At 34.4% G+C, this 12,697-nt stretch overlaps 1 protein-coding gene across 7 annotated transcripts in view; it reads right to left on the minus strand.

The window, feature by feature from the left end:
• The window catches only part of LOC122567151 (glycoprotein 3-alpha-L-fucosyltransferase A), a 33,661-nt gene extending 22,922 nt beyond the window's left edge, over positions 1-10,739 (minus strand). The window contains exon 1 of one of the 7 annotated variants that reach the window (XM_043725415.1): positions 10,063-10,739. The gene's annotated coding sequence lies outside the window, so the exon portion shown is untranslated. Of the gene's footprint in view, positions 1-6,080; positions 6,209-9,967 lie in introns of those variants that run through there. The other 6 variants (XM_043725414.1, XM_043725413.1, XM_043725418.1 and 3 more) reach the window with 6 other exon arrangements.
• Between the last annotated feature and the right edge of the window lie 1,958 nt (positions 10,740-12,697).

Genomic DNA, 12,697 nt, shown 5'->3' on the forward strand with positions numbered 1-12,697 from the left:
TGTCGAAATATAGGCAAACCGTTTTAGTAAATTCGTACGATGGAACTGAATTATTTCCGTGATTTAAGCTAACGATAGTTTTTATTTTCAAACACTTTATAGAAACGTGATAGACATTTCTTAAATATTAGACGAATATGATTCGATTAACACAAACATGATTCATAGGCTTTTGATATATAAATGTGCTAAAACGTTAAATGGCGTGTTAAACAGCATTTATTAAATTATACGTTTATCAAATATACGAAATTAATGTCATGCCCATAAAGTATTCTCCAGTTCTATGATTTCATTGTGTTTAGTCACTAATGCTTATTGAACAAAATCGCTCTAAATGTTTAATAATAAATCAGTCAAATTATACAAATATGTATAATATACACCTATATCTACGCCATGTAAAATGTATAGGTGTATGTACTTACTTACACGTCTCTGGGTAAATTTTCGTACTGCTATTGCGTAAATATTTGTTTCCAAGAAATACATTTGACATAAAAACGCAATAAAAATGATTATACGTATATTATCGTACGAAGAAATATGATCAAGTTTCACCGATACCGATAAAAATCGACCACAAGAACTGGACTGGACACGCTACTATCTTATCATCAAAGCTTCCAATCATATTCTAATCAACTGTCCTAACAATAAATACAGTATAAAAAGATTATAACGTGACTTACCTGCTATAAAAATGCTACAAAAAGAAGAACCTTACAAAAAAATGTTAATTCTTCCGAAAGATATTGATTTTACTACCTATTGTATTGTAGACACGTGTTTATTCCGCTGACTATTCTCACTGTGGCTACTAATAACCTTGAAAGTTGCATATCACCTTCAACTTGTAATTAAAAAAAAAAAAAAAAAAAGAAAGGATTCGGTTCAAATACATATTATGGCGTTTTCACTTCGTACAGATTGTTTGCAAGCTTAATTGTATTTCTTGAATTTAAGTGTTATTCTTTTAACGCTTCTTTTACAACGAGCAATTAAGTGTTTGTATATTTTTACTTAACTCGTTATTATTTTGTCATCGAAAGCTTTTCCTCTAACGACATAGCCCAGTTATCACGAAAAATATCGATTATATTCTTAATGACCCTTTCGCAATTGGAGCAGGCGTCCAATTACGTACCACATCCAATGACTCGACATCATGGTCCTCGCATGTATATTATCATTCACGTTACATGATAAATTAGCGCGATAAATATACGGAAATGTATCTGTATTGTGCTCTACAATCTCATTCGCAATTTAGCTAACGGTATTGACAGATAGACTTCTCAATAGACAAATGTTTTATCGAATACATAATTTTTGTTATTTTAAATGTTATTGTTCGATCATTTATCGCGATAAAAGCCACCTAACGAATGCGTACGTTTCATAAAATATAGATTACAGTTCAATTCGTAATTTGTAATACCAATAATTAATCGATAGAATTTAATCGAGATGATCGAAGCTATTACGTTATAGTATAGGGGTATAAATGGCAAAACGTAAGCGCGCAGGAAACAACAGTTTACCTTACAAACCATAGACGTATGTACATGCTTCGATTATCCAAAGTGTGAATAAAGAATAGACCAAATGTAGGTACTGTGTAAGTTTTATAAACATTCGGATAACCTAAATAACGCGACGCTTGAATATTTTCCAACTAGCGCGTTCCCGGATGTAGGAACAAAGAGTTTTAACAGCGATACGTGTAACAGGAAACTAATAGATTTCACCTGTTTTGCATCGCTACGCGTTCGTGTTTCTGCGAGTTTTATTTTAACGTAGGCCCGCATATTTAATCTTGACTGTCAGTTCGCCAAAAGTATCAACATACGAGTATGTGTACTTATTTAACTTATTGTTACATAACCATGTTAGATATCAATATGTATACAGGGTGGGATAGATAAAGCGTTGCCAACTGTTCTCTCCGAAGCCATAGCAGATATCAACATGAAATTTTCGGATTAACGCTTTAGGCTGTAAAGTTTCTTAAGCGTATGTGTACTGTATACGGTAATACTTTCCGAGGTTGAAGATATCCAATCGAAATGACAATCATTTTTACCAATCCTCTTGAAGGTAATAATATCTTTGTTAACGCAAACGCAAAATTTAATCCTTATCGGATATGTATAGAAAACTGCATGAAATTCGTCGAAAAGAAAGCAAACGCGACAACTCGCTAAGGACTGGATATTACAAAGTCTAATACTAAACGCAATAATAAAGACAAAGGATATTTTCACATATTTTCAAAGTTCATTTACTTTTAATATTAATTAAATCTTTGTAATATATGCCTATATACGTATGCCGTATCCGAAAAATAATGAATTATGCCATTAGATACAAACGAATACCTTCGATGAAACAGAGAAACATGCTTAATTTGCAAAGTAAATATATATATATATATATATTGTTAATCGTAAGAACACGTGCGGTCGACTGTAACTCCTAATGTTCGAATCGCTTCGCACAGAATGTGTCAACATAGTACATAAATACATATACGTATGTGACCCCTCCAAAACCATTCGCTCTTTATCCGAACTATTCTTTTTAACAACGCATAGTAATCTGCGTTTATAGATTTAAGTTGATCACCCTGTACACGTAATATCTACCGTAGGACAATAAACGATCAGTAAGAAAACTCGAGCACTTTACTAGAACCCGTTCGGCCGATATATAATATGTGCATATATTAAAGGACAACAGGCACAAAACGGATGAAACTTTTTACTTACGCTTGTCGATCCATTGATACATTTGACATAATTTTCACAGAAACCAGCGTATTTTGAGTGCAGCTGCTTATTTCTAGTATACAATTGACGTTCTAGAAACCAGAATCTATTCCGAGTCTACCCTACAACGGGAGAGTGAAACCGCCATGCCAAATTACATAGTGAAAATAGATTACTATTGAAATATTCGGTCGTAATGTTCAATTCCGACGAATTTCATTGATCTCCCGAGTAACGAGTTATCATTGGCGTCATTACACGTATTATCATTGGCTTGTCAATTGCTTGTTATACAGGTCCCCGTACTGTTTCCAAACTTTATTTACTTTCACTGCATAATAATGAATACAATAATCGCACGTTAGAAACCGGAACTCTGGTTTCTGACTTTTCGTGATTCGTTATTCTCTCAATATTATTACAAGTAGTAACCGTCCATTTCCATAAGATTTAATACCGGAAGCAAAAATCCGATTTTTGAAAGATATTTTTAGTCTCTAGCAAGTTTCCGTCAAGTCTGTAGTTTATTGTAAGTTATCCAACCTGTGATCTGTAACAGTTGCTATTTACGTATTGCATTAAATACACTCCGTGACAAAACTGTAAGACGTTTAAGATTTTGGCGGATATTATTACAGAAATAATAGTTGAACTACTTCGGTACGATATATTTCAATCTAAACAGGGACTATTTACAATTGCAAATTTTTCAATGAAAATCAGTAGGACGATACTATGCACAGGGTGTGAAAAAAGGTAAGTGTAAGAATGATTAAAGCTTTAACATTTTTTTCCTCCCTAAACGGTCATTTGCGGATCATGGTTCCTTTGAAACCTTTGTTCCTCGCGATGAGTACTATACGATACGATAAGAAAGAAGCTTGATCTGGATTTTCAAGATGAAGGTTGTATTTACACGAACTGTTCTTTACAAATCTTCATCGACAATCGAAGGTGTAGGATCACTCTTAACACTTACCTTTTTTACGCTCTGTACATATAAGACAGGGAATATGATAAATGTTGACTTTAGGGGTGGCAGATCTTGACCTTGACGCATGTTGTCAAGGACACTCTCTTGAGCAACCCCGAAAAGGTTTTAGCCGTTGCTGGTTATTCCTTATAAAGTTAATAAGAGAAAATTGCTGTCACCGTTACAACGAACGAACGAACGAACTCTACCTACAACTGTGCGTTCGTGGCATACGCGTGTAGTACTGGTTGCCGATCGGCCGGCGCTGCGCGGCATAACTATAATCTTAGTTGCAAAGCGCTGGCACAATGGTAACGATAGTTTTTTGCCGTTTGCGAATATCTCGGCAACCAAGACAGTCCGATGTGTGTAAGCTATAGGAAGAACTTGTTGAGAACGTCGATTTCCACACAACGTATTTAAAGATCATCGAAATCGGTAATGCTATCCGCTTTCTAAATATCTGATTACCTTTGCTCTTATCAACGATATGATTTTTTCAATCCGTATCGATCTCTCTTACTTCTACTGCTATAGATCCACCATCGTATATATACGTATATATCTGTTACTAGACGTTCTAACATAACGACTAGGATGACATTGCAAATCCTCGATGAACAATACCCGCGATCCACGCAACATACGTACTTAAGTACTTGTATTTAAGTAATTACGTTACATAAACATAGAATTTCGCGAGACCAATTTTGCAATTGACAAAGCGTTGCCACGATTTGTATGGCATAAATTTATTTCTCTGATATATTCAGATTAAAGATCATACGCATCTGCTAAATTATATAGTATCATATAATACGATACATATACGTATGTATTTATTTTGCAAACATTTTTCTTGTTTCATTACACCAGGCTGAACTAAGGAAACCTTCAACATATATCGTCAATATTTAAAGTTCTCGACTAAAAAGATCAATATATATGTACGTACATTGTCAATACGATATTGTCAATATTTATTGGCAAGCCACATTTTTATCGACAACTTTAAGATATTGGCAATATTATCGATCGTCCGAGGACTCTCTAATACGTTTTATTACTTACGAAATTAAAATACTATCGGGATTCCAATTAAAAATACACACAAAGTGAAGCAATATCAGAGACATTACATCCTCCTTTCGGTTTATTTTACTCGGTACTTTTATACGCGGTGAGAAAACGTATTTTTCTATGATTTTCATCGCATTTACCGTGTTATCAACAACGATGAAATTTCACCGAGAAAGGAGAAGTTACGAAAATCTACTACAAACATTAATCACTTTTGAACTGAAATTTACTTTGATTCATTTTGTGATTTTGAAAAAAACAAAAAAGCTAAGTTATATCGTGACAATCATAGTTTTCGTACATCGAAGAATATTTGAAATGTTTGTATTTTGATTGTGATGCATAATGAGGGAAAGTGAAATGGCAAATTCATAGAAATATGAGATACCTGATTGGTAGCAATATGAGACAATCTCACGTTACTACCACATTTAAAAATTGATTACTAAATAATAAAATGAAGTTCGATCGTTCCTTCGGATGTTACGAACGAAACTGTATAAAGAAAAGAAAGGTTTAAAATTATTCCGCGGAAAATACGATACAAGCTATTAAAGCTGTGTGAAATTAAAAAAATTTGCGTACTTTAAAGCGGCAAAAGTATTTAACGTGCCACGGTCAACCGTAGCCCGTATGTGTTCTAGTCAATGAACACGTTGCTTCTGAGAATGTAGTTTGCACAAAATTAGTGTAAAAAACAATTTTAGAAAATGACCTCGAAACCCAATTGGTTAATTATACGTATCTTGAAGATGAAGTCAAAATTCTTTGGGACGTTCACTAAACATATCCAACTAACCATCTATCAACTAGCTAACGTTAGAAATAGTATCGAGCATCCTTTTCGGAATAGCATGACAGGAAAAGGCTGGATAGACCGTTTTTTAACCAGTTATCGAGAACCCAAGATCGTTTCACTGACACCAACAGACACTTCAGCTGCCAGAACACTCGGCTTCAACAGAGAAAATGTAAATGCTTTTTTTTTTTTTTTTTTTTTGATATTCTTGATCAAGAGTGTGACAAATATCGTTATACTCCCCGATCGAATTCAGAATGCAGGCGAGATGGGGCTTACCGCTGTACAGTCAAAAGTATCAAAAGTTGTCGGTCTTGAGGGAAAAAAGGCAAATGGCCAACTTAACGGCAGCAGAACGTGGTGCATCGATAACCGTTACGTGCTGTATGAATGCAGCAGAAAACTTTGCGCCACTTATGATCATTTTTCCGAGAAAAAATGAGAATAAATTACTTACGAAGATGGCACTATGTGAATCGATCGCTACGTATCATCCATCTGGCTGGATTCAAACACCACCCTTCACACAATGGATCCAACGCTTATCAGACCTTCGGAAGAATCTCCTATCTCGTTGATATCGAATAGACGTTACAGCGACACGCGTAACGTAAACGTAATCGAATTGTCCGGAAAGAATTTTCCATCGATCGTATCCCTACCGTCACATTCGACGCACAAACTTCAGCCTCCCGATAAGACTTATGGGGCCACAGAAAACTGACTACAGCGAAAAAATGCGACTATTTCTGCGTCAAGAACAAAGAGCGTTAAGTCTTTTTTGATATAGAAGAGTTATTTATTATGGAGGGCGTATACAGAAACAAAGAGCCGAAATATAAACGGATTCCGAACGGTTGGAATTTATCCATCGAAGAAACAGATTTTACTGCATCAACTCCTGAGTTCTTTGACTGGGGAAGGAGAGTAATTTTCATCTGAAAATAATAAGATATTAACTCCATCCACGACTTTTTTTTTAGAGAAATCCTTACTTCTCGGCGATATTACTTTTATTAAGATAAATAAAGATATTCATAAATATTAGAGTTAAAGGAGAGTTCACCTCACTTAATTCTCGGTATAATAGCCTTCCGTCGAGCGCGCGATTCGAGCTTACAATTAGAAATCACAGACGCGACAAGAACGTCTGACAATTACATTATGTGCGCTAATCGAGGCAAGATGTGATGAAAATCAAAAATGCGTTTAACAAAAGATTTTATATTTCGAAGTCGTATTTATTTAGAACTGCGTATTTTCTACACATATTACGTATATCGAGATAAAAGCAAAGATGCTTCCCATTTTTCTATGTTTTATGCGAATGCACGAATTACGTGAATTTATATGTATTTTACAAATATGAAAATTATAATTCTAGAACAATCTGTTGTTGTATAAGTATATTGTATCCATGTGTCATGTCGCTTTATTTCGTATATAATTACCTATATCTGACGTTAAGCATAAAATAATTTTCAAATTTTAATCGATCCCTTCAAATTTTGTCAAGTACTTGACTTCATCTTCATATAACGATTATCTATTTATTTAACAAATAACGGCTTCTAGTACGTGAAAACAATTTCGATAATGCGTAATCAATCGTATATCGGTGGAGTGTAAAGGTATTAAAAACTTTGTATACCTCTTAAGCTTTCTTCGGCATTCTTAAATCGATTGGTCGTTACACTGATTAAAAATAAATTAACAAGCAATAATATATCTTAGGATAACGTAATATTTCTCATTATTTCTGTATAACGCTATAACTAACATAATACATGATTTTAAACATTTAGTTTCGATCGAGATGCATCAACGCTTCAAAGTACGTCGCTACTTCAAATAATGTTCTTTGTCGCTGTTTAATATCATGTTTAATCGTGAATTTGTGATCGTTAGTTACAAATGAATAATTCGTTATTTATGTTTAATAACCGTAATCGTATGTTGGATTAATTAGATTAAAATAGAGAGGCAACGATATACGTACATACATAGGTAGATACTGCAGTTCAAAAATGTGCATATCAAAGTTAAAGCTCTATCAAAGTTGTGTTACCAAAGGACTAAAAATGTTCTACTAACGCTAAACGCAAAATGAGATTATCGTCTTTCTCTTTTTACTGCTCGTTTTTCTAGTGTACATAGATAGCCTATCGATATAATCGACTACATTCTTTCGTTATTGACAGAACTACGAATAGCTACAAATAGCTGTGTATAGCTACTTGTATAAATATCATTCGTAAATATTTAAGGATATACTTCTTTTCGCGAGAGAGATACTGTAAGGTTTAAGTAAAATAATATAAATTATATTCCGTAGAGTACATACACACGATAAATGTATATACACATATGTATATGTACTCATAATGGTAAAAGTAGGTAGAATTTTTACATAATAATATGCTTAATGGAACAAAACAATCGACCTTAGTCGAATCGAGCTTTCCTTACGAATATGATACTAAATCCGGCTGTAATGCGGTACTGATGCTATCGGTTCTTATTATCGAAATATAGCTAAAGAGGTAGTATAGAACACCGTACCAGCATGAATCAACCTTCACGCCCACTTCCCAATTCACCCCTCTCATATGTATGTACATACGTATAATGCTTGCCATGGTAACCTCAACATTTCGTACTAAAATCATCCGACGAGTAAAAGCACAGATATAAAACTGGTATTTTACATATCGTACATATCGTACATATCGTACATATCGTACATATCGTACATATCGTACATATCGTATAATCGTTCAAAGTTGAACATTAGAAAATTACGATACACGTTAGAGACTACGCAATATAATTTTCTCGAAGAAAATAGGAAAACTCTATAACTTATTATGAAGTTGCAACGATCAGACCAATCTGAATCGTACAAACTGATTTACTTTTTAAACGATTAAGCAATTATTTCCGTAGCGTTTTACTTCTTTACTGCAATTCGTACTATAATTTTCAACAGTATCTGTTTTTCTTTTCAAAACCACGAATTCGGAAAACGTTAGACTTATTTACATATGTACATGTACGTACTTATGTATGTATTAAGTTTTTTCCCGCGTAATACTATATAGTATTTCAATAAGTGTAAAATATTCAATACAAAATTGCTACTTCCATCATAGTCGTTACAACTATACCTGTTATAACTTTGTGTAACGGTTAATCACCTAAGCTTGTCCTCGATGATAATAAATCTTTCGATATTTAACATTTCCTTGTCTTAATCAACTTCCCTTAAACCGTTAAAGACTTACACTCAAAATCTTCGATCATGAGCAATTTAAGAGTGTATTGTAAACTAACTTATCTCTATCGCGACTATACGCCGTTTGTATTTAATAAATATAAATATACATATAATTTATGTATTATTGTATTTTCTTGAAATTTTCTCGATGTAAAAGTGTTATAATATACATGTATATATATAGATAGTAGACTTATGTCTCAATACCATAAACTTTTTCCTTTAAATTTTTAATTAACGATTCGATTAGATATTTTTATAGTAACAGACTTTTCGACGCTTGTAGCATGTTGTTATAAATTAGAAAAACCGATACGTTTGTAAAGCGCAAATACAAAACAAAAGTTTAAACGATCGAATAAGATGTTTGAATGTATATGTACACTTGACATTAATACTGCACATTATTGTATCGCAACACTAATTATAAAGCATCAGGTACATCATACATGCATACTAATATGTATTGTATTATTTTGTTAGAATGTATCGTATTAAAATTAATATAAAAGCAAAAATTGAATTATTTGAAATTGAGCGACAGGTTCAGATAAATATCGGATATAGCAGCTTTTAATTTCAAAGTTTACACGCGAAAGATAACGATAACATTAACTGCAATATTTTGAGAAAAGCATCCTACTTTACATAAATATATTTAACTAATTAAAAAAGTTGATTTAGAAAAACGGCGGAAACGGCTAAGTGTAAGAAGAACCGCACCCGAAAATCTGACATCGTTAGGAATTTTACAACGAATCGTAAAAATGCTTGATAGCTAGTTTAGAAGTTGGCAGTATATAAGATCTTCATAGAGAAAACAATAAAACATGAAACAGATTTTGACGGATAGATACCGTTGCAAGCTATTTTCCAAAATGAACAGCTGGTAACTCGCGCTTAGGGGAAAAGCGATTATTATAGCCGTCAGAACGTATAGTGATAAAATATATGAACCGATTGCTAAATATCATGCGAACATTAACAGTTTCACCGTTTCATGACACCATGCGATACCGAGAGTGTAACGAATAGACAGGGAACGAACGTAAGGAAAAAAGACTTACCGTTCAAAAGATGCATCGAAGGACAGGACCACGTGTTTAACCGTGAAATACGAGTAGCAGTGCACCACGAAGATGCACCTCGATGATGCACTCACCCTTAGTCACATGTCCAAATGCTTCACGTCGGGCACCACCTATGCGCGAGATTATTCATTCCCGATCGGGCAATTCACGGTGTAGACGGTTGGCCTAGCCCGTCGCTTCTGTCCTCTTGCTATATCCTCCTCCTACCTACTCCTACTCCTACTCCTACTCTACCTCTTTTTCCTGCTCTTTCTCCTCCTCGTCCTCCTATTCCACCACCTCTGGGTGTGCGCAGTTCCTTTTCGCTTCCGTAGACGTTGCGCGTTCAACACGCGCCATCCCCTTTACTCCATCCTCGCAACCCCCGAGCTTTGTGTCGGTATTACACGTACCAAGTTATGTAGCAAGGGGAAAATCTATAAGAGCCGCGACTGCGCCCTCGCTATGCTGCTCCACGCAATTTCCCCGCTTAAGCCTCCTTCAGCATCGCGAACTTAATCACACAGCTACTAGCATCCTGCTGCTCGAAATGATCGAAATGATGATCGAACTGACGATCGAAATCAATCCACGATACTAACCAAACATTCGACTAGTATCTGGAAAACGGATAAACTATATATATGTACTTACATACATAAGTACTCTGACCGAATGATCCTTTAATGTGTTGCCTCTATCAAAAACTAAAAGATTTTCAGAATAATCATACAATAATGAAGGAAAAATGAGATAATGCAATGAAAAGAAATCGTCGACTGTAAAAGGCACGCGAAAGTTTATACGTCGTAGCCCACAAAAAAATACCGCGACAATCTACTGTTAAGGAGTTTTGCGCACATTGTCAATTATCATTTACAAAATAGTTACATATGCAATTTATGTATCTCGTACGTATGTATCTCAATATTTATTTTTAAGCACTGCACAATTACAGTGTAAACGAAATTGAAGATTTAATAGTTTGTTTCCCACAAGTTTCCAGTTCGATATAAAGCAGAAAAATTCGAATTTAAAGCAAAACCGCGATTTTCTTTTTTAGATTATATGTCAAATTACTATGTCATGTTACTGTTAAAATTACTATACAAAACTTCGAAATTAAAATAAAATTTGATCCATACATTAATGCGTAGAAGATAAGATATTTTATATTCCGCATTCTTTTTTATATTCATCCACAATCTTTTACTTAAATTGGAATTAGTAGTAAAGTATTAAAAAGTATAAAACATGTATGTATATGGAGAAATATTATTGCTCATTCTGCTTTTCTAGTAACATAATTCATGTACATATTACGAATTTAGAAATAAAATTCATTTCATTTATAAAGATCTATTTACATCGATATCTGTGTTTTTATATATGTACATATATTTCGATATTAAATATCTTCCCTCGCGTATTCTTTCACGCGATGTGTAGGAACCACGATCGTATTAAACAAATGATACCGTGTATGATCGTAGAAACGCGTTTCCATACTCGCTGCAAAAACACCGTTCGAAAATTGAATCCTGTCTAGTCAAAGATCAACATAGAAGGTCAACAAAATCCACGTTTTCACGACTCGGACAGGAATGAGTCGAATGTCTCTGTCTCTATCTGAGACATTCATAGCGTGTCACTTGTGCGCAAAACGAGAGCTTTCTTGTCTTCCATGTTGTTTCTTCTCGACTCAATTTTAGGACAGCTTTCTCTAGACTTCGGTATATGAGCGTGGAAATCTATTTGTAGGACCGTGATCTTGACTCTGAACTCTGGACACTCCTATACCGAAAGTATTAACGGAACCGTCCGTTTCTCGAGTCGAGAAAGATCAAGATGGAGAAGAAGGAAAGGTCTCATTCTGCGCATGCGTCTGACACCTATTTACATACGCATTATACATCGATACTATCAGAGGAAATGAGAGTGCTCGCGCTTATGAACCTAGTTGTTCCCGGAATAGTGCTGCACCATACGACCAAGTGCCGAGTTTAATTGACGTTAGCATATACAAGAACCTATAAAATTAGGGATTTACCCTGTTTGGTTACATACTACCATGGACAAGAACCTATTGAGTTCCACGCTACAAGAACTTATTTAATTGTACGATTCTACGTAAAAGTTCATATCTACTGTTCTATCCGAGATATACAAGTATAAGAATAACAAAATCGCGCAATGATCAAACTAATTGTAACTTGCCTACGAAAGAGAAATTAATTATAACTAATATTATTTAGAAATTAACTATATTTTTGAACGATGACACATACATAGCAGTATGAAGCAAATTACTGTAGAAGAGAGCATCTACTAATGGTTTTTCATCTTCTGAATTATTCAGAGAATGGAAAAGTCATTCTCGTTACCACTTTGTCACTGTTCTCGACTTCTGTATCTGTAGCAGTATTATTAGTTGTGATTTGTTTGTAGCCGATATGCCCATCGTAACATGTCGCCCCATCGTCGTATTGGGCTAATCGCGGTCTTTGCAATTAGCGTTGACAGTTATTAATTACAGTTTGAACCAGAATTGCGAGTCTAAATTTCGCGTTATCAATTAGAATTGCGAAAAAGTATCGACTTCAGTTTGAATTAGCGTTACGCTGGAAAGACGATCGCGTTTGTTTTATGGTTGCGAATTATAAGATGTCGTGATGTTTCTTAATATTTTCTATCGTGAATAATTATTAGAATTTGTCGAAGAGTAGA

The sequence above is a fragment of the Bombus pyrosoma genome, linkage group LG4, assembly GCF_014825855.1.
Source record: "Bombus pyrosoma isolate SC7728 linkage group LG4, ASM1482585v1, whole genome shotgun sequence".
NCBI classification, from domain to species: domain Eukaryota; kingdom Metazoa; phylum Arthropoda; class Insecta; order Hymenoptera; family Apidae; genus Bombus; species Bombus pyrosoma.